Here is a 23,584-nt window from a genome sequence, read left to right on the forward strand (position 1 = left end):
GCACCGAAGTTATATTTTGTATTACTCTGCTTCTGCAACTAATGTTCGTGACCCTTTTATTTTAGTGTGTTGTAAAGTATAACTGGCATACGGATACCTGTTTGAGAGCTATCCTGCACATATTGCTAGTGAGGTTGAGCTGTACATGTGTACTGTAGTGGCACCCATTTAAGAACATTATCCCACCCCCATGTGGAGGACTTCACCTCTTCACTAACGTTTAAATATACTAACTGCTCATTAGCACAACTGCAGAGAAAAAAAGACCACAAATTTATTACTGTTGCCATTCAATTAAACTGCACCAGCAGCGACCTTCTGTAGAAGACAAGATTCTCTCTTTTGAAAATTGAGTTTTTCAATCTGTGAGCTGAAGCCTCATGTGCTGAACTCGTCAACTAGTGCAGTAGTTGAGTAAGGTAGTTTCTCTGAAAAGATATGTGGTACACATTTCCAACAATAATCTGTTTGAGTAGGGGAAGTTAGGCCAGGACCTAATTTCACTAAGTGCTGTGAGTCTTTTAAAGCCCCCTTGGCTACCACCAACTGAGGCAGATGGGCCTATGTTTAATGTCTTGTCCAAAAGGCTGTGGCGAAGGATGTGGTGGTGATGATAGTGATGAAAAAGTAGAACATGAGTAATGGAAGAGTGACTCTCAATGTGTGCTGCAAGGCTCTGGGTGTGATTCTGTTTTTACTGCACGCCAGGTTCCCATTAATAATGCAGACAATGTCAGAAGCAGAGTCATGTCTATGATTTACCCTCACTCTGTTTTGTTATACATTTGAGTTGACTGATTTGCACTTCTGGATTGTGGAAAAAATGCAGTGTTCTGCCAGATTTATATTTTTCATTAATAAAGTTGGGAATAAGTTTGTTTTTTTCAGGGCAAGATATTGTGTTAGTCTGTTTTACTACAGATTTGCATCCGTTCGAAATTGCAGTTGCCAGAGGCTCACAAGTAGCCTTTGTCTTTGATGTTGGGAAGATCAGAAGTTTGTGGGTTTTATTCCCATATCAGGTACTTGGAATGCTGTTCCAGTACTGTTAGTGTAGTGAGTCCTAGCTCAGCTGGATGCAGTGTATTAGAAAAAAAAAAAAAAAAAAACAGCAGGGAATTTTTTTTTCATGTTCTTGCCAAAGTGCCATTGAAATATTGCTTCTGAAGGGAAAGCCACACATAGTGAGACAGACTTGGTAAACAAATTGAAGCACTTGAACTTTTAAGGCTACTGTGCAGCCCCATTATCTAATTTATATTTTTAATTTCTGTTAATGGAGTCAATTCCCATTGAGACAAGGGACCAAGTCATCATTAAAATACAAAAGTATGACAAGAATGCAAGAAGGAAAAGATTTAAGGGTGGTGTAGGTATAGAGAGATGTCAGCATGCGGGCTGTTGGGCAAGATGAAGGATAATGCAAAATTGCTTTAAGCTCACAGGCATGTAGAAAATCAGAAGGCGACAGCTGCAGCTACATGATTGTTACATTATTCATAATTGTTTAGATTGACCATATTTATTACCTTAGAGGTAAGTTGTTGTCTCTAGCATAGGTTGAAAATGAATGTCATAATATAGGTGAGGAGGTGGAAAGTGCTATGTACTTCCAGTTTGCTTCTGCCTGATTAATAATGTACTTGTTCTCTGGGCTTGCATATGTACTTTGGTGCCTGATTAGTGTAGTGTGCTTGTCTGAGGTAAGGAGGCATTTATATTTTGATCACCTCATTTTTTTCTATGGGCGCTGTGTGTGCTGTTGCCCAGGTACTGAACTGTTTTTGGCAGCATATCTACAATTTGTTGCTAATAGAATAGTGATGGACTATTTTTTTTGGCCACATATACTTTAATTTGTTTTTGCTTGATGGATGCACACTTTCTTCGTGGAGTGGGGGTATCAACATATTGTTTTCTTTCTGTACTGATTACTAATGTTTTTGTGGGATGCGTATATATGCGTTTTAATTAGTGAAGTATCTTTTTTAGAAGGGTATGCATATTTAGTTTTGTTTGATTAGCGATGAACTTCGTACTTCACTGTTGCAGTCATCGCCTGTGGGTTATCCCTGCTGGGTAGCCCTCTGCCGGCCCAAATACCAGAGTCAAGGTTTTTCCTGCGTCTGCTGCTGTCGCTTGTAGACTGATGTCAGGTCATCAGTGGTATAAAGGAGTGCAGCCGACGCCATTGCATCAGTCTTTCTTACCTTGGAGCCTATAGCAGAAGCAGTTTGCGTAAGTGCAGATCTGTCATTACCAGAGTCCAAACTGAAGCCGAAAATTACTAAAGCTAAGTACCCCATTGGGGACTTTTTTCTTGCACTAACTGATGTCCGAAAGTTAACAATTGTCTCCGCTGTGGAAAGCAAATACCACACAGAGACTTCCATACCTTCTGCATCATTAGTCTAGGCCCAGACCACGATGTCCCCCTTTGTCAGTTTTGCGCTCTCTTTAAAGGAGTACCGCACCCACAGACTCAAAAAACATGTTTAAAACATCATGGCATGATGTTTCCTACACTTTAACAGCACTCTGGGATTATTTACAGGATTTTAAATATTTTTATATGTAATTCCAGACTCTGACCACCTGGAGGCTGGCATATTGACGTGGTTTGGATAAATCAGGTTGCCATCCAGTAACCCAGAAATCATTGTTTGGCTCAAAAATGTTACATCATGCAGGCCTCCGTTTGCCTAAAGTTCCTGTCATTTCATAGATGTTGCATGCATACAAAGTACTGAGTAAAATAGAACAGTGTAAGTAACATTCCCTGCTGCTGGATGACTACTTAACAGAAACAGTGCAAATGCCACAGAACACACTCAAAGTGCTGTTCACTGCTGCCTTTTTTTCTAATTCAGTTTAAATGGCACTAATTTGTGAGACAATGAATTCCAGTCCATATACTTCTCCCCTCCTCCGTAACACTTAGCTTCCCTAGCTGTCAAAGTCCTGAGGGTAATTTGACCTGGTAATTCCATTGTTTGGCAGATCTCAGCAGGGTGCTTGACTCATCTTTGCAATAGCATTTCCTTTGTTAGAGGGGACTTTTTTTGCTGCACTATAGCCATGGCCTTACTTGACTGCAATTGCATCCAGTAAGGTCTTGCACCAAGGAGCTATAGAATAAAACATTAATACTATTAACCAGTTTAGATCTTTATTAATTTAAGTGTTAAGGTAACACTTCATGCTTCCACCTTGTTAAAAATTGAGATTTACATGTGCAAAGTGTGTTGGTATGCAGTGTTTGCCTTCATATGTTTTTACACCACTGGTTGGTTTGCAAAAAAAACCTTTTGCAGTGTCCCTGGATTTGTCTTTGTACATTCAAACCACATTGCTATATTTTACCCTTCCTTTTTCTTGTGTCCAGAAGGCACTTATAACAAAGTAAATTTGTATTGATTATTTTTTTAAATAAAGGACATCAAGGTTAACTTACCTTGAATCAGATAATGGATGCCACTGCAAAGAATCACTGTTGAAATATTTCTGCATGGACAAATCCCTTACTAAATCTATTTGCCAGCCTCCAGTTCAATTGGTGCTATGGCTTTAATATACTGGTGTGTTTGCTCATGCCTTCCAAATACCTCCACCATTGGATACCAGTTTTGCAGTGTAGTAACCACCCGTCATGCCCATACACCTTTAGCCATCAATATGCAACTACTCCTGTTCATGTGAGTATGTGAATTCATTTTCAGACTTTAAGGTGTGGAAGCTGCACTAAATAATTCTAGGTGCTTGTTCAGGTTTCACATGGTGCTTGCTTAGAGCTACTCTCATGTTAAGCCACTATGAATATGTTGCACTGCCACCTCTGATACCAGGGTAATGTTTTAATCTTTCTATTCCCGCACTGCACACTAGCAGTATCTGGTGCAAATACAACAGAGAAGTATGCAAGCGATACACCACCTAAGCATCATTTGCCGTGCAGAATGTACAAGTATGCATACCAAATTTCTGTGTTTCCAAACATTGGTGTTACTACGCTACTACTGAATAAAATGAACAGCACTCAGGCTGGGGGAAGGACAAGGGAGCCATGACATCACAGAATGGGTGGGTCTTACTATTTTAGTTAGAACCAGATGACTGCTGTGGTGATGTCACTTTGGGGGAGGGAACTGATTAAAAAAAAAAAAAAAGTACCTGCACTGCCTGGCCTCGATGATGTCAGTAGTTGGGCGACTCCAGCAAGCTTTATTCAAACGTGAGAGAATCATTTTGTAAGTAAAACCATCACAGTATGAGAAGGTAGGCTTGTGTTACAGAAGTAAGGGGAAATTATAAAAATTGTAAATGCTTTATTGTTGTTGCTTTACAGAGGACAATGTAAATAGGGAGGAAAAGGGCCGTGAAGTTGAGGAATACATTAGAGAAACCTGTTGTACTCCTTTAACTCTAAAACCATTCGGCGTAGAGAAGAAATTTTCTTAGTTCATCCTCGCTTTTCAAAATAACTCTATTGGTCTACTGCTAGTCGATATTCACAAAAAATGTAAAGATAGTCCTTCCGATGGCACTTCTTCGAAACAAGTCCTCAGATGTTCATTGTGTTTCACTGTTGCAGTCATGACTGTAGGATTCTCCCCTGCCGGCAGGCAGTCCTCGGTTGGCCAGAATCCCAAAGTCTGGGTCCGGCGTCGGCTGCTCAGCCATGCTCCCTGACGTCAGAGCACCAGGAGTACAAAGCTGACAGCCGACGCCATGTTCACCAGTCTTTCTTGCCGTGCGGTGATAGCAGTTCGCATTTGCCGGTCGGCTGACTCCTGACAATTTTTTCTAAACGTACTTCAGTCTGAAGACTTTCTTCTCCTACTCAAAGCTAAGTACCCCGTTGGGGAAACTTTTTTCTTGCTCCAGTCCGATGTCAGAAAAAGTTAATAATTGTATTTCATGTGGGAAGCAAATACCTCATAAGGATTTTCATTCTTACTGTATTCCTTGCTTAGGCCCTGACCACGACGTAGCTGGTTGTCGATTTTGTGCTAGATTCAATCAACGTACGATTAAACGAAGGTACGATTTTGCATTTCATTACTTCGGTAGGCGTTTTAATTACAAAATGTCGTTGGATTCGGTTCTGGCTGCCGGAGTTCACAAACGACGCAAGGATAAAGACAGGCCTCCAAGGTCCAAATCGGACAATATTGTACAAGCAGAGCCAGCTTCAGGTTCGGCCGTCGTCAGGCGCTTTTGCAGCCCCTGTCGTCGGCCATTTTGGAACCGATGGCCGAAATGGACTCCCACGAGGAGCCAACTAGGCCTTTGAATATTTTTGTTGCAGGACCTTCGGACAATGCTCCTTCGGATGGGTCTGGAGCCGCTGTGCAGGTACCGGCTTCCGAAGGGGTTTTCAGGCCTACTCAGCTTCTAATAAAGACAAAGCCAAAGACAAAGGCAAAGACTCCTTCCAAATCAAAGACTACAGCCCAGGCCTCTTCTGATCCAGCACCCAAGTCTCAGAAACAGTTACTTAAGATGGCGGAGGACTGACTTACTATGATTAGGGTTTCACATCCCCCTCCAGATAAAAGGCCAAGGCAGGAAGTGTATTATGACTCCTCTGATCAGGCTTCTGTTTCTTCTTCTGACCAGGAATATTCTTTCCCTCCTTATGAGGATTCTGATGCTGAGGAATCCATTCCTACAGCTTCTCCCCCTGAGGATTTCTCTTTTGTGGAAACTTTACATGAAATGAGGGAACATTTTCACTGGGAAGGACAGGAGTACTTGGAATCTAAGAAAAGACTTAGGGATTTTCTTCTTCTTCCCCAACATAGACCCCTGGCTATTCCTCCTATTTTGGATATTGTGGATGACGCTTTTTCGGAGGCTAACTTAACTCCGGACTCTTTTCCTCTAGCTCCTGTTAAGCCAGACAGCTATTATAGGGTTCCTGATTCCCACCAGTTTTTATACAAGAATCCTACCGCTGATCTTGAAACCATTTCTCAGGGTCCTAAGGGCATTAAGGCAGCTACTGCTAAAAACCCCATTCCCACTGAGAAGGATTCCAGATCTTTAGAAAGATGGGGCAAAAAAGTGTACACTTCTGCTACTTTTATCTATTAGGGCTTTAAACTGTCAATTTCATATGCTGAAATACCAGCAGTTTCTACTGTCTGTTTTGAAACAAAAGCTAACTTCCATTTCTGCCTGTGCAGATGATAAGGAATGACATGACTTAATGCATGCCACTGAACAAGTTGGGAAGCATGGTTTACACTGTGGATTTGATGTCTTGGAGGCTTCTTGTAGGGCTGCTGCCTCTGGTACAGTCATTAGAAGGCATGCTTGGTTAAAGGAACAAAACTTGCCAGATCAAGTAAAAGCTAAGTTATTGGATGCTCCTGTTGAGCATAATGTTTTGTTTGGACCTAAGGCTGAAGAGGTGATAAAGAAGATTGAGGACAAGGCAAAATCCATGCAAACGGTTAAAGATTTCTTACAAGTACAGCCACCCAGATTTAGTAGGAATTGTCCTACAAAAATTGGTCCTTTCCCAATTCAGGCAGGCCTCAGAGGGGTAGATACAGATGCTCCCGAGGACGGCCTCAAACGCAAGCCTCTTATAGACCAAGACAGTGGACTGCTTCCACCCCTAGGGGAGGAGAGGACAGGTCACAAGCTCGTAGAAAACAGGCTCAATGACTCCCTCTGTTGGGCTGCAGGAACTTCTTGCCTGGAAGCCCCTCTCGGAGGAAAACTTTCTCTTTTTTACCTAAATTGGACTCTTTTATAACCCAAGACAAGGTGGGTTCTGGATGTGGTTTCAAGAGGTTACAAATTCCATTTTCATACCCTACCAAGACCAAGCGGATGGCCGGATCTTCCAAAACATCAATGGTTAGAGGCCTTAAACCAGGTAGAAGCTCTCTTGGCTATGAAAGCCATAGAACTGGTTCCACTTTCAGAGATGGGACAAGGTTTTTACTCAAGGCTCTTTCTAGTCCCCAGAAAGCAAAATTCATGGAGACCCATTCTGGATCTGTCAGTCTTGAACACTTTTCTTGAGATACCAAAATTCAAGATGCTTACTCTACAGCAGCTACTTCCAATGCTGACCAAAAATGCATGGATGGTAACTTTGGATTTAAAGGAGGCATATTTACACATTCCCATCAGGCAGGATTGCAGAAAATACCTCAGGTTCAAGGCCGGATCGAGGCACTATCAATTCTCTGCGCTGCCCTTTGGATTATCTACTGCGCCCAGGGTCTTCACCAAATGCCTGGCTCCAGTAGTAGCTTATTGCAGACTCAAGGGAATTCAAATTTACCCTTATCTGGACGACTGTCTTATTCAGGCAGACAACAAGGATGTCTTACTCCAGCATCTAGAATTTGTTCAGAATCTTCTCAAGTTCCTGGGATTCACTGTAAACATAAAAAAGTCAAATTTGACACCCTCACAACAGATAACTTTTCTGGGTGCTCTTCTAAACACAACAACCCAGATGGCATTTCTGACATCCGAAAAACAATTACAGCTGGCTTCAACTTTCAAAACCTTGGCAACTTTAACTCGGCTATCTGCAAGGAACTTCCTGCAGTCTTTGGGTTACTTGGCCTCCTGCATCCTTATCGTACCATATGCAAGACTACATATGAGGAAAATATAGTGGTACCCAAAAAGTGAATGGTCTCAGCATTGCCACAGTTCAGACATACAGATCACCGTCCTGCCTTGTCTTCAAAAGGAATTCCTTTGGTGGCCCAAGGCATGTACTCTAAACATAGGAAAACCCTTCAGTCAGCCTCCAGCCACTCAGATACTAACCACGGACGCTTCAGATTATGCATGGGGAGCCCATTTTCAGGGCAACTGTCTGCAGGGCCTTTGGACAAAGGATCAGAAGCACCTGCATATCAATTTAAAGGAAATGTTAGCCGTTCAGAACGCTCTATTGGCTTTCAGGAATCTTCTACAACCAGGTCAGCTACTGATATGGACAGACAACACCACAGTTATGTGGTACATAAACAAGCAAGGGGGATCTCATTCCTATCCCCTTTGCAGACTAGCCATGGATCTTTGGAACGCAGCTCAAGCTTGCAAACTGGACCTTCAAGCTCAGTTTCTACCAGGGAAGCAAAACTTCCTGGCAGACAGTCTGAGCAGAAACCTGTCGGACCCACACGAATGGATGCTGGACACCGAAATATTCAGGATGATTACAGCAGTCTGGGGATGTCCTCACATAGACCTCTTTGCATCCCACCTCAATCATCAACTACAGATTTTTTGCACCAGGACATTCCACGAACTAGCTTGGAAAGTGGATGCACTATCATTCAGTTGGAGAAACCTCTCTGGGTATGCCTTCCCACCTCTACCTCTTCTTCCACGGATGTTATTAATGATCAGACAGGACAAGCCCAAGATGATAATTTTGCTGGCCCCAAATTGGCCTCGACAGTTTTGGTACCCAACACTGAAAAACCTTTGTCTGGAGCCCCCTTGGGTATTACCACAGACTCCGAACCTTCTGCCCCAACACCAGGGTCAGGTTCTGCACTCCCATGTCAAAACTCTCAGCCTGGCGGCCTGGTTAATCCAGGGTCTTTGATTCATTCTCTCCTACCCAAGCAGGTTATGGATGTAATTTTAGAAGCCAGACGTCCTAGCACTAGAAAATCTTATGCAGGAAAATGGAAAAGATTTTGCTCCTGGATGCAGGCTCAGGATTCAGATCCTCTTATTCCTAATATTCCTCTGATTTTACTTTACCTGACAGACCTCTTACATAAGGGTCTGTCTTTCTCTTCCATAAAGATCCATGCTTCTGCTATTTCTGCTCATTATAATACAGACCCTCCTATTTTTTCCCATCAGCTCATGAGACAGTTTCTCAGAGGAGCTAAGAACTTAAGGCCCCCTAGATGTCCTCCCATTCCTGCTTGGGATCTCAACTATGTTTTGGAAAAACTCACCTTACCTCCTTTTGAGCCTGCTGCCACATCTGACGTCAAGTTTTTATCTTGGAAGACAGCCATCCTATTAGCTCTGACCTCTGCCAGGAGAGTTTCGAAGTTGCAAGCTCTCATGGCTGTGGAACCTTATATTATTTTTCATCAAGACAGGATGTCTTTAAGGACTAATCCTACGTTCATGCCTAAGGTGGTTTCCAAAGTGGCTTTAAATCAAACTATTCACTTGCCAACTTTTTCCCCCAGTCCTCAAAATAAGGGGGAAAGGATCTTGCATTCCTTGGATGTACACAGACAACTACGTTTTTACCTGGACAGAACCAAGGACATCAGGAAATCAGAGCAATTGTTTGTTTCTTATGCTTCTAGTTTCTAAGGTAAAGCCATTTCAAAACAGACCATTTCTAAATTGATTGCTCATGGAATCAGATTTTGCTATTCATACCATGGAAAGCAAATCCCAGGAAGTATAAGGGCTCACTCTACCAGAGCTGCTGCCACTTCAGCTGCCTTCCTCAGGGGAGTTCCTACCAAAGACATTTTGGAAGCTGCAACTTGGAGTTCAGTGCATACTTTTTCCAAGCACTACAATCTACCTCTCTACTCTAAGTCTAGGGCAGGCTTTGCTTCTGCTGTCTTGCAAGGCCTTTTAACCGCCCCCTCTACTTTATGACCACCTCCCTTTTATTCTGCTTTGGGATTCAACCCTACAGTCATGACTGCAACAGTGAAACACGATGAACATAGTACAGTTGTGTACACTTACCATAAATGTAGATGTCAGAGTGTCTTCACTGTTGCAGTCTGTCCTCCCTCCTGTCCCCTCTTATTTTTTCTTTTGTGTGGTTCCCTTCTTCACCCTTCTTTTGAGGTGTATTTGCAAAGGGTATGGGATCGTACTCATTTTGGAACACCTGACATTTGAGGCAAGAAAAACTGGAGAACATGGCGTCGGCTGTCAGCCTTGTACTCCTGGCGCTCTGACGTCAGGGAGCATGGCTGAGCAGCCGACGCCGGACCCAGACTTTGGGATTCTGGTAGACCGAGGGCTGCCTGCCGGCAGGGGAGAACCCTACAGTCATGACTGCAACAGTGAAGACACTCGAGCATCTACATTTATGGTAAGTGTACACAACTGTACTTTCTCCGGAATTCAGTGAGGCGCCTTCGCAGCCCCTGATGCCCGACTCTGTTGCTTCACAGGCCTCTGCCGGGACCCTTTCGGAGTCCGGTATGCCACTGAGATCTTTTTTTATCCGATCCCTCAGTTGTCTCTGTCTCAGTTGGGTGCGGAGCTGTGACGCAGGCACCGGCTTCCAAGGAAGTCTTTCGGGCAACCGATTCAAGGCATAAGCCGACGTCTTCACCTCTGACTACTGCATCTCTCAGACCAATGGATACTCTTAGGCTTAGAAGCAAGGCCACCCCTAGAAAGGCCGTCTCTGGGCGCCATCTTACTACACCTCCTCAGCCCCAATCACAGCTGCTTAAAATGGCAAAGGATTTTATCACGATGATCAGGGGTAGTCAGTTTACCTCTGCTAAATGAAAAAGGGATACTTCCCCTGAAATATTGACAGAGCATGATTCAGATTCCTCAAACTATTCTGATTTTGAAGAGGAACAGCAACCTCTCACTGCCTTTGAAGATTCTTATGCAGAGGGATCTATTCCTTCTGCTTCCCCCCTTGAAGATTTTTCATTTAGGGAAACCCTGCATACACTCAGAGAGCATTTCCACTGGGAAGCTCAGGATTACCCTCAGTCAAAGAAAAGATTAAGAGAATTTCTAGACCTCCCCCCAGCACAGCCCCTTGACCATCCCTCCTATTCTAGAGGTGGTGGAAGATGTTTTCAGTGAATCCAGCCTAACTCCTGATGCCCTTCCCCCTGCTCCTAGGAAACCTGACCGGTACTATAGAGTACCAGATGCACACAAATTCCTGTGCAGAAATCCTGCAGCAGACCCAGAGGTAATCTCCCAGGGACCCAAGGGGGTCAAGGCCAGTTCTTTGAAAAACTCTGTTCCCTCAGATAAGGATTGCAGAGCTCTGGACAGATGGGGTAAAAAAGTTTATACCTCTGCAACTTTGGCTATAAGACCTCTTGACTGTCAGTTCCACATGTTAAAGTACCAACAGCATACCTTGGAGTTGTTAAAACAGAAAATTACAGCTTTACCAGACACTGCCTCTTCCAAAGAGTTAGCAAATTTATTACACTCTAGTTCACAAGTGAATAAACACACCCTGCACCGTGGATATGATGACCTTCAAGCTTCTAGCAGGGCTGCTGTGGCAGGATCAGATGTTCTTCATACCACATTGCTGCAGTCCTAACACTTGGGTAGTCCGCTGTCCCAGTCGATGACCGACGCCATATCCTCAGTCTTTTTGCCGCATGGTCCGATGCAGAAGCAGTTTTGCAAGTGCAGGTTGGCGTTCTGAGATTTTCAAGTCGGAGTTTCAGACCTAATCCAAATTGGGATTATTTTGGTTTTGCCTCAGTATTTTCGGATGTCAGAAAAAGTGAATAACTGTATTTCTTGTGGGAAACGGATACCTCATAGGGATTACCATACCTTGTGTATGCCTAGGGCCTGAGCACTTGTGCTAGATTTAACAAACGCACTATAAAGAGAAGATTAGATTGTGCCAGGTTAGTTTTGGGAAGCAGTGCAAAAAGCGCAAGGACAAAACAGCAAAGCCTAGGCTGAAGAACTGTCCGTCCGGACGCCGGTTCTTTAGTGGAGCCAGGGTTCAGCCAGAAATTTCTTTGGAATCCCAGGGAGAGACTTGTGACCTCTCAGGAGGTAGGCAGGGGCTTCTCAGGTAGCTGTTCTTCCCTCCCTTCCTAAGGTGGTTAGGCCCTCCCTGCTGTTTCCAAGGCTTCTCCCAGGGCAGGCCAGGTTTTGTTTCAGGAGTTACCCCTAGTTCTTCAGGGTCTGTACAAGAAGCATATGCTTAAGATGGCAGAAGATTTGATTACAATGATTAGAGGTTCTATGCCCTCCTGATAAGAGCCTGAGCTTGGGAGTTTTGAGCAGTGTTCGATGCTTCTGAGTCTTCTGAGGACTTGCAGGACTATTCCTTACTCTGATTCTGATGTAGATGATTCTACTCCTTCTGCTTCTCCTCCTGAGGATTTTTCATTTTCAGAGACTCTTCATTCCATGAGGGAGCATTTTAAATGGGAAGGTCAGGATTTCTTGATTCCAGGAAAAGGCTTAGGAATTTTGTTTCTACCCCAGCATAGGCCTTTAGCTATACCTCCTGTTCTAGATGTGGTAGAGGATGTTTTTGCAGAGGCTTCTCTGAACCCTGACTCTTTGCCTCCTGCTCCAGTTAAACCGGATAGATATTATAGGTGCCTGAAGCTCATAAGTATCTTTTAAGAGTCCTACGGCAGACCCAGAAACTGTTTCACAGGGGCCTAAAGGTGTTAAGGCTTCTGTTGTTAAAAATCCTGTTCCTCCAGATAAAGAGGCTAGGGCTTTGGATAGATGGGGAAAGAAAGTGTATACTTCTTCTACTTTGGCCATGAGAGCTTTGAATTGCCAGTTTCACATGTTGAAATACCAAAATTATCTCCTTTCACAATTAAAGTCTAAGGTAGATGCTTTAAGGTATTGAGTGTAAAGAGTTGCAGGATTTAGTTCATGTTTCTGAACAGGTGGGTAAGCATTCTTTGCAATGTGGTTTTGATGCTGTGCAGGCCTCTTCGAGGGTGGCTGCCATGGTTGAGGGATCAGAATTTAGCTGAGCATGTGAAAACAAGGATTTTACAATCTGATGTGTTGTTTGGTTCGCCTGTGGAAGCAGTTCTAAAAAATGGAAGACAAGGCTAAGTCTATGCAGACTGTTAAAGATTTTTTGCAGGTTCAGCCTCCGAAGTTTAGTAGAAATTGGCCTACCAAGGGGTGGGCATATCCTGCTTATGATTCCCAGTCTAGGGGTAGGTCTAGACGTGGTAGAGGCAGAGCTCAAGGTTCTTTTAGGCCTAGAACAGGAGTTCACCTGCTCAGTCTTCTGGTGAGGGGTCAGTCCTTTCAGAACAGACACAATGACCTTTTCAGCTGCCAGAATCTTCGCTGGCAGCACCTTTGGGAGGAAGGTTGGCACTTTTCAAAGAAAACTGGAGTTTAATTACCCAAGACAGATGGGTATTGGATATCATTCACCACGGTTACAGGTTTTATTTCCATACCTTGCCTCCTTTCAAAGGCATGCCAGACATTCCTCCTCAACAAAGGAAAGAGGCTCACAAGCAAATTTCTCTGTTGCTCCAAATAGGGGCCATTCAGCCGGTTCCTGTGCCAGAACCCTTTCTAGGATTTTATTCTCGCCTGTTCCTAGTACCAAAACACGTGGAGACCAATTTTGGATCTGTCTATCCTCAACACTTATCTGGACATTCCCAAGTTCAAAATGTTGACGTTACAACAGCTTTTACCTCTGCTGGGCAAAGATCACTGGATGGTAACTTTGGATCTCAAGGAAGCTTACCTTCATGTTCCTATCAGACTAATTTGCAGGAAGTATCTGAGCTGGGAATTCTCATTATCAGTTCTCTGCATTGCCCTTTGGCTTATCTAGTATTCACAAAGGTTCTGGCTCCAGTGATAGCTTTCTTCAGGCTAAAAGGATACAAATCTATCATTATATGAACGATTGAGTGATTCTGGCTCAAGGAAGGGACGTGCTTCTTCAGCATTTGGAATATGTGATAGCAGTGCTAAGATGCCTAGGGTATTCTGTGAACGAAATAAAGTCCAGTCTAGTACCCTCTCAAGACATGTGCTTTCTGGGTGTGAGACTGAATACAGCAACAGATGGCCTTTTAACCCCGACAAACAAAAGAATCTTTCTTTACTTCCATCAACTATCTCATCAGTCCGGGCTGACTGCAAGGACAGTCCTTCAAGCCTTAGGGTTCATGGCATCTTGTATTCTGGTACTTCCCAATGCCAAACTGCATATGAGGAAGCTACAATGGTATCTCAAAAATGTATGGACACAGCACTGCCAGGATTTGGACACTGTCATTCAAATAATACCTTGCATTCAAAAGGAATTTTGTGGTGGGCTCAGGAATGTCACCTAAACAAGGACTCTCTGTGACCCGCCAGAGGCGAGTCAGATTCTAACGACAGATGCCTCAGACACAGCTTGGGGAGCTCATCTGAATGGAAAGTGGATACAAGACAAGTGGCCTGCCAGACTGCAGCATCTACATATCAACATGAAGGAGATGTTAGCAGTCCAGTTTGCATTACTGGCTTTCAAGGATTTACTTCTTCCAGGGCAGGTGTTGATTCTAACAGACAACACAACTGTCATGTGGTACATCAACAAACAAGGGGGAACACATTTTTATCCCCTATGCAGGCAAGCAATGATTTTGTGGGAGACTGCTAAGCTTGCAGCTGAATCTTCAAGCAAGGTTTCTGCCAGAGCACAGAACTCCTTAGCAGATGTGTTAAGCAGGCAAATCATGGATCCCACGAGTGGAAACTGGATCTTCATGTATTTCAGACATTGACAGTGTCATGGGGAACTCCAGACATAGATCTGTTCGCTTCTCCACTAAACCACCAGCTGCCAAAGTTTTGCACGAAAAGGTTTCATCACACAGCCTGGAAAGTGGATGCTCTTTCTTTCAGTTGGAAAAATCTTCATGTGTATGCCTTTCCACCTCTGCCTCTCCTCCCAAAGGTACTTCTAAAGGTCAGACAAGACAAGCCAAGGATTTTAATAGCCGGATTGGCCTCGCAGCACTGGTACCCATTGCTGAGGAGTCTGGTAAGGAAGCCTCCATGGCCCTTACCTTTGATTCCACACCTATTGTCTCAGAAGGACGGCATCTGCTCAATGTCAAGCTTCACTCTTCATCTAACAGCTTGGCATATTCTGTTTTGAACCATAGCAGGTCTCAGCTTCCTCAACAAGTTTTGAATGTGATTATGGAAGCCAGAAGACCTAGTACAAGGAAAGTGTACGAGGAAAAATGGAAGATTTTTTATTTTGGTGTGCAGCAAAGGATTTGGATGTTTCTGAGCCTAATTTGAGTGTGGCTCTTCAATATCTTACTGAGTTATTGGACAAAGGTTTGTCTTTCTCTTCCATTAAGATTCATGCTGCAGCAATTTCAGCTCACTATGATTGTGACCCACCATTGTTTTTCATCCTTTGTTCAAGCAATTTCTTAGAGGGGCAAAGAATATAAGACCCCTATCCTGCTTGGGACCTCAATTTTGTGTTGGAGAAACTCACTCTACAACCTTTTGAGCCTGCAGCTACTGCTGAATTGAAATATTTGTCATGGAAGACTGCTTTTTGTTAGCCATTACATCTGCAAGAAGGGTGTCTGAATTGCAGGCCCGTTGAGCCTTTCCTGATTTTTCATAAGGATAGGGTATCTTCCTTTATGCCTAAAGTGGTTTCTAGTGTGGCTTTAAACCAAAATTCATTTGCCTACCTTTTATGCAGATCCCCAAAATAAGGGGAAAAGATTTTGCACACTTTAGATGTACACAGGCAGTTGCGTTATTATTTAAGCAGGACTAAGGATTTTAGGCAGTCTCAGCAGTTGTTTGTTTCTTTTGCTTTGAGTTCTCAGGGCAAGCCTGTGTCAACTATTTCTAAGTGGATTGGTTTGCATTGCATTTTGTTATTCCCATCATGGCAAGGAGATTCCAGCTGGGATTAGGCCTCATTCCACTAGGGCTACTGCCACTTCTACAGCATTTCTAAGGGGTGGCAACTAAGGATATTTTGGAGGCAGCTACTTGGAGTTCAGTGCATACTTTCTCTAAGCATTACCATCTTCCTCTCTCTAAATCTAGGGCTGGTTTTTATTTTGCAGGGCATGTTGTCAGCTCCTGCCATGATTTGCCAGCCTCCCTTACCTCTGCTTTGGGATTCTACTGTTAGGACTGCAGCAATGTGGTATGAAGAACATAGTACAGTTTTGTACCTACCATAAATGTAGATGTTAAGATCCACATTGCTGCAGTCCCTCCCTCCTTCCCTCTGTGTTTAGGGGTGGTTGTGTGGGTGAGGTTATACTCTTGTAAATTTGTATATATTGTTTATATATATTTGGTGCAGGAGTGTGTGGTGTTTTGGTTTTAGCCTTATCTTTTAGGGTCTTCTGACATCTGGGGCAAGAAAAGACTGAATTTGTACCCTGTTGACACTGGGACAGCGGACTACCCAAGTGTTAGGACTGCAGCAATGTGGATCTTCGAACATCTACATTTATGGTAGGTACAAAACTGTACTTTACTAGGATTCATGCATGGTTGAAAGAACAGCCTCAACCTGACCTTAAAATCAAAATGATTGGATTCCCTTGGATAGGGACTGCCTGTTTGGGGCAAAAGTAGAAGTTATTAAAAAGATGGAAGGTAAAGCAAAATCTATGCAAACAGTAAAAGACTTGCTTCAGGTTCTACCTCCTAGGTTCAGCAGGAATTTCCCCAACAAACACTGGTCTTTTCCTGCCCAAAATAGATTTAGCCAGAGCAAGCCTCATAGAGACAGGCCCCTTAGACCACAAAATCGGGGACAACAGAGAACCAAGCAGTAGACCACTTTCACCCCAAAAGCAGGGAGTTCTAAGCCAACTCAATACAGTAAAATCTCGCAATGATTCCCCCACCCCCCTCTGCCCCACTACTACCCTCCAGAGGTTAGGAGGAAGGCTTTCCCTCTACAAACAAAACTGGCTGTCTGTAACAAAGGATCAATGGGTCCTAAAAATCTTTCAGGGATACAAATTCTCCATCGAAATCCCACCCTTAAGGGGACACCCAAACATGCCTCCAAATCAGTGGGCAGAGGCATTATAGCAAGTCCAAATCCTCAGTGGTCAGGGAGCAGTAGAACCTGTCCCCCTACAACAAACAGGCACAGGATTTTATTCCAGATTATTCCTAGTACCCAGAAAAGAGGACATTTGGTGCCCCATACTGGATCTCTCCACTCTAAACACATTCCTGGTAATACCAAAATTCAAAATGCTAACTTTGCAAAAGCTGTTACCTATGCTGTCCAAAAATGCTTGGCTAGTCACCTTAGACTTGAAAGATACCCATCTTCACGTTCCCATAAGAGAATCCTGCAGGAAATACCTACGCTTCAAGGCAGGATCTCAACACTTTCAGTTCTCTGCGCTACCCTTTGGCTTATTTACAGCTCCCAGATTGCAGACAAAGGAATATTCCAATTTACCCCTATTTGGATGACTGCTCATCCAGGCAGGCAGCAAAGATAAGCTCCTGCAAGATCTCCTCTTTGTAACTACCCTCCTTACCTCCCTAGGCTTCACCATCAATGAGAAAAAATCCAACCTAAACCCCTCCAGGAAAATCACCTTCTTGGGAGCACTACTAGACACAGCTTCCCAAATGGCCTTCCTATCCCCAGAGAAGCAGAGCTTCCTGCGTCTCTACTTCACCCAGTTAGCTTCAAAAAAGCACCTCACAGCAAGGAAATTTGGCTCCACATGAGAAAACTACAGTGGTACTTAAAAGAATCTTTGGTGCCAACATTCTCACCCTCTAGAGAGCTCTCTACCTCTGATTCCCTGTGTAAGGGCTGAGTTCCTCTGGTGGTCAGGGGCCTGCGCCCAAAACAGAGGCCTCCCCTTCACCATACGTCCACAGGGGCAGACGGTTACCACAGATGCCGCAGACATTGCCTGAGGTGCTCACCTCAACCACAGGTGTGTCCAAGGCTCTTAGGGCTCTCAGCACCTTCATTTGCACATCAACCAAATGGACATGATGGCAGTGCACAAGGCACTGATAGCCTTCCTGGCCTATCTAAAACTGGGGGGGGGGGCGTCTTCCTCATAAAGACAGACAGCACCACCGTAATGTGGTACATCAACAAGCAGGGAGGGACTCAATCCTATCCACTCTGCAGACTAACCATGAACCTCTGGCAGACAGCCTCCAACAGGGGCCTATACCCGATAGCCTAGTACCTGCCAGGTGTCCACTTGGCATACCATTTGAGCAGAAACTTTCTAGATCCTCACGAATGACAACTCCATAGGGAGCTTTTCCTCCAAATATTCCAGGCCTGGGGGACACCACAGGTGGATCTCTTCGCCTCTCACCTCAACCAACAGCTGAGAAGATTATTCACCAGGGAATGCCACCATCTAGCTTGGAAGGTGAATGCCCTGACTATCCCTTGGAACAACCTTTTCATTTATGCATTTCTTCCCCTGCCACTGATCCCAAAGGTCCTGATCATAATCAAGGAAGAAGGACCAAGGGCAGTCCTCATCGCTCCAGACTGGCCCAGACAGCACTGGTACCCCTGCTGCTCACCCTAGCCCAGGAGTCATACCCTGCCCCTGATGCCAGACCTCCTAACTCAACCAGGAGGGGACGTGCTGCACCCAAACCTACCTACTCTCAAACTAGCTGCGTGGATGATTCCTTAGGGACACTAGACAGCCCTGCATTGAGCCAAACAGGTCTCTGACATTATCAGAGAAGCAAGAAGACCTAGCACCAGAAACTTACTCAGACAAATGAAAAAGATACAATTCTTGGTGTCAATCTAGAGGTGAAGGTAACTCACAGCCCTCTATTCCTTTTATTTTGGACTACCTAGTGGATCTACTAAGTAAGGGGCTGTCCTTCTCTTCTATAAAGATCCACGCCTCAGCCATCTCAGCTCATTCTCATACTGAGCAACCACTATTCTCCCACCCTCTGATTAAGCAATTCCTGAGAGGTGTCTCAAATATCAGACCCCCCAGAAGGCCACCCACCCCTGCCTGGGATCTGAACTATGTTCTGGAAAAGCTAACTCTTCTCCCTTTTGGCTGCTTCAGCAGAACTCCAGTACCTCTTCTGGAAGACTGCTTTCCTCCTGGCTATAACCTCTGCCAGAAGGATCTCGAAACTCCAGGCTCTCATGGCTACTGAGCCATTCATCATTTTTCATGCAGTGTGTCCCTCAGGACAAATCCATCCTTTATGCCCAAGGTAGTGTCGGATGTGACACTGAATCAAGCTATTCATCTACCCACATTCCTTCCTAACCCTCAGAACAAGGGGGAAAGAATTCTGCATTTATTAGATGTGTACAGGCAACTAAGGTACTACTTGGACAGAACAAAATCCATTAGGAAGATGGATCAACTCTTGGTAAGTTTCACCACTGGAGCAGAGGGAAAGCCTATTTCAAAACAAACCATTTCTAAGTGGATCTCGTATAGTATCCATTTCTGTTATAGCTTGCATGGGAAAGCCCCTCCTAAGTCCATAAGAACCCATTCCACTAGGGCAGCTTCTACTTCCACATCCTTCCTTAGAGGAGTCCCTACTAAGGACATACTAGAAGCTGCCACTTGGACTTCTGCCCACACCTTCACCAAACACTATAGTCTTCCTCTATTCTCCAAGGCAAGGGCAGGTTTTGCCTCTGCAGAGCTGCAGGGCATACTTACCCACTCTTAGGGCACTTCTATGTCCAACCTCCCTTTCCTCAGCTTTAGGAATCTTTCCACTGGTTATGACTGCAATAGTGAAACATGAAAAACATAGTACAGTTGTGTACACAAAAATGTAGATGTTCGAGTATATTCACTGTTGCAGTCCTGTTTTCCCTCCCTCCATCCCCCATCTTGCTTCTCTTTTACAGTGGCATGAATGCCTGACGTGAGGCTTACAGCCACAAGGGATTAATGGCAATCCTTAACTTTGGGCTTCATCTGGTTAGGGCAAGAAAAACTGATGACAACCTGACGTCAGTCTACAAGCGACAACAGCCGATGCAGGAAAAACCTTGACTCTGATTTTTCAGGCCAGCCGAGGGATACCCAGTAGGAATAACCCATAGGTGATAACTGCAACAGTGATTGCACTCCAACATCTACATTTATGGCAAGTGTACACAACTGCACTTTCTCAGCGAGTTAATTACCTAATTTTGATGATACCTGCTTATAATTTTTGTGTTGTCTAAGCACGTGTAATTTGCAACAAGATTAATGTACTTGTTTGACTTAGCCTGCTTATGTAGTTAGGTCCTTATCTGTGATGGATGTGTTCTTGGGTTCACTTGTATCGTTTGCTCTTGCGTGATTACCTGTGTATTTTGTGGACATGTACTTCCATAGAAATAAGTAATTTTCTTTAGACACGTGTATTCTTGCAGTGTAGGGCTTGCATTTGTAAGTTTGCTAACTTAGCAGTGCATATGTTTTATTGAACAAGTTGCCTATACCAATTATGGTTAGCAAAGGTTGTCTTCTCAGGCCGTGTACATAAAGTTTTTTTTTCTTACCTTTTTTAACGGTAGATACATTTAGGGGACATGTAGCTTGGTGTTGCTTTGATTGACAGTAGTTATGTATGGATATGCAGTGAACTTCAATGTACTTGCCTCTGCATTTTATTGGAGGTGAGAGGAGGAACAACAGATTGTGACAAAATGTAAGCTGACCTTTCAACTGAAGAATGTGTGTCATGTTAGGATGTTGGAGTTGGGGTCAAACTGCACTGCACATGGTCTTAGTTTAGTTTGAGTATTTCAAGCAAAAAATCTTGGTACTTGAAGGATGAAACCTTTGTACGTTTCACAGAGATGGATCACCATGGTCCACATCCAACAAGCTATTAAAACTATTTGCTGCAAGTACTAGTTAGCTCGGCACCTTTAAGATATTCCAAGATTCTTAACTCCTCCTCTCTGTACATCCTGATATGTGCATATTGAGGGGGCTACAGATGGAACATATAGACTCTTGAAAGCATTGTCATGTATACCGCAATCCAGTAAGCACCTTTACAGACATTTTTTCAAAGATCCCCCAGGGCCCTTTCCACCATGGATGGGGGAAAGTTTGAGGGGATGTTGCAGTGGACAGACATGGGTCTTGGTTTCTTACTACTAAGTACATAACTTCCTTGTCTTATGTGACTTTGTCCAGCTTTTGTCCCCTTGGGTGGCAGGCATCATGACAGAATACCCCTGATAGCAGCAGAAGGCCAATTCAGACTTAAGAGCTGGTCTGGAATAGTGTCTTTTGTGAACAGGCAGAGAAGCGCGTGTCACAGTAGCACAAATATCACCCATTGACATATTTAAAGTATTCAGAGGTAATCTCTGCTCTAGCAGAATGTCTTTCTGGTTTATCCAAGTAGATGTTATGATTCAAGCAGTAAAGGACTATGATGTTTGTCATACTGATCATTGCTGCAGTAGCCCTAGCTATACAAGTTGTATCCTGCCATGGATATAACAGACGGCCAACTTCCAAACCTTCAGGGCTCCTTCCACGTGCCCAGCCCTGTTAATGATCTCAAGCTGACTTCAGCGGCAGGCAGCCTCAGAGGGGCTTGGTTCTCAAACCTATCTTTTTAGGGTGCTGCTGTGTTAGGCTGTCAAGGCTCAGTGGTTAGCTTGTATCGTTCCTTTGCTAAGCATGGAAGTTTCCCTTGGTAGAAATGTTTCATTGTACTTCCCTGTTGCTAAAAGTGACTTTATTCTTGAAGTTGCTGTTTTAATGGACTGTCATGAGACTTAGTAGTCCTGTTAAATAGGAGCGCACTTGTTTCACGTCAGTTTAAAACACTTTGCCAGCCCAAAAAGTAAAAAGATTTCTCCACAGAAACATGGTTTTCAGTTTTAAAGTGCTTATTACTTTCTGTGTGAACTAAGTGATTTTAAGACTTTAAATTTTACTGGCTTTTGCTGATTGTCTTCCCTGGGAAAAACTCACCATTTTCAGCTTGACTATGGAACAAATTACAGATCCCATGTCTATCATCCTTCTGGCCGCAAAGAAAAAGTTAAGCAAACCGCCTTTGTCACCACAGCAGGTTAGCAGTTTGCCCCCACCACAAGTGGATGACCACTGTGGCCATAACTTGTTCATAAGACCACTAATCTTTTACCCCTAATCTCTCTGGTGTAGCACCTACACCCATTGTGGACCGGGGATTAACCAGGTTCTAGCCACCTGTTTGGGTTTGCTTAGTGGGCAAGGAAGAGCCACTTTTGTCAGTACCAGGAGAGGGAACATTTAAGACTTCTCTGTGTCAGAATGTGTAGCCCATACCTGGGGAAGCTGCTGCTGCTGCCACCATTAAGAATACTGGCCTTATTTTTCCTGTCGAAAAGAAACTGGAAACAAACTTGTATCATTTACTCTTCAAATTGCCTTAAGACAGTAGCAGTTTACTGGTTCTAGCTCTGGGTTTAATTCAGGCTGCTGATCCTTCTTATAAGGCGATTTCTGGTAAAAGAGGGATGCCTCTTTTTCTGAAGAGATTCAAGTATCTGAATCTGGACAGGAAAATGGGACAGATACAAGATTTTCTTAGTTTTCTTATTTATACTTGGATAACAGCTTGGTTTCTTATGCTCTCTGTGAGGGTTTCTTTCTCTGAGACTATGTCCAAAATGTGCTGTTTTTTTTCCGGTTGGATAGCACTGTGGTTTCAGATTCCCTCTGAGCTGTTACAAAAGGAATTTCCAGAACCATTACCTACTTATACAGTTCTGTCTGTTTTGGAGGATGTGTCACTGAAATTTTCATGATAGTCAGCCTTTTGCCCCTAAAAAAAAGACAAAAGCTTGATGAACTGTACACGTTCTACGTTTTATACACTCTTTCCTGACCTAGCAGCTATAGGTTTTGTTAATCTTACTGCTGCGTAGATACTTCCAGTCCTAGTCTTCCTTATAAGAATGGGAAGAGTATTAAGTGCTGCTGCGTAGATACTTCCAGTCCTAGTCTTCCTTATAAGAATGGGAAGAGTTGTGCTGCTTAGTATGCTTCCAGTCCTAGGATACTTCCAGTCCTAGTCTTCCTTATAAGAATGGGAAGAGTATTGATAAGTGTGGGGAAAAGGTATATGCTTCTGCAACTTTGATTTTTCAGAGTTTGGAATTGTCAGGCTCAAATGACAAGTTTTTTTTCTGATTGTGAAAGTATGTAGAATGTTTGCAGTTTCTTCTTTTGAGGAAATATCTGGTGTAAATTTAGTTTCTTCTGTTGCACAGGTCATTACTCATGGTTTACTGTGTGTGTGTGTCTGATACTTATGGGTCTTCTATTGCACAGGTCATTACTCATGGTTTACTGTGTGTGTGTGTGTGTGTGTGTGTGTGTGTGTGACAGATGCTTATTTCAGGGTCTTCTATTGCACAGGTCATTACTCATGGCTTACTGTGTGTGTGTGTGTGTGTGTGTGTGTGTCTCTGATACTTCAGGGTCTTCTATTGCACCGGTCATTACTCGTGGCTTACTGTGTGTGTGTGTGTGTACTTATTTCAGGGTCTATTACTCATGGCTTACTGTGTGTGTGTGTCTGATACTTATGGGTCTTCTATTGCACAGGTCATTACTCATGGCTTACTGTGTGTGTGTGTCTGATACTTATGGGTCTTCTATTGCACAGGTCATTACTCATGGCTTACTATGTGTGTGTGTGTGTGTGTGTGTATGTGTGTGTGTCTGATACTTATTTCAGGGTCTTCTGTGTTGCACATTACTCGTTGTTTACAGCGTGTGTAGGAGTCTGATACTTATTTCAGGGCTCTGGCAGCTGCTACTCTTTTAAGGCAGTTTGCCTGCTTGCATTCCCAGAACCTTCC

At 43.7% G+C, this 23,584-nt stretch overlaps 1 protein-coding gene across 2 annotated transcripts in view; it reads left to right on the forward strand.

Moving 5' to 3' along the window:
- EIF3C (eukaryotic translation initiation factor 3 subunit C) overlaps positions 1-23,584 on the forward strand; it is a 484,610-nt gene that overhangs the window by 215,876 nt on the left and 245,150 nt on the right. The gene's annotated exons all lie outside the window — the stretch shown is intronic.

Source organism: Protopterus annectens, chromosome 10.part0 (genome assembly GCF_019279795.1).
Source record: "Protopterus annectens isolate FY-2018-M chromosome 10.part0, PAN1.0, whole genome shotgun sequence".
Taxonomy (NCBI): Eukaryota; Metazoa; Chordata; order Ceratodontiformes; family Protopteridae; genus Protopterus; species Protopterus annectens.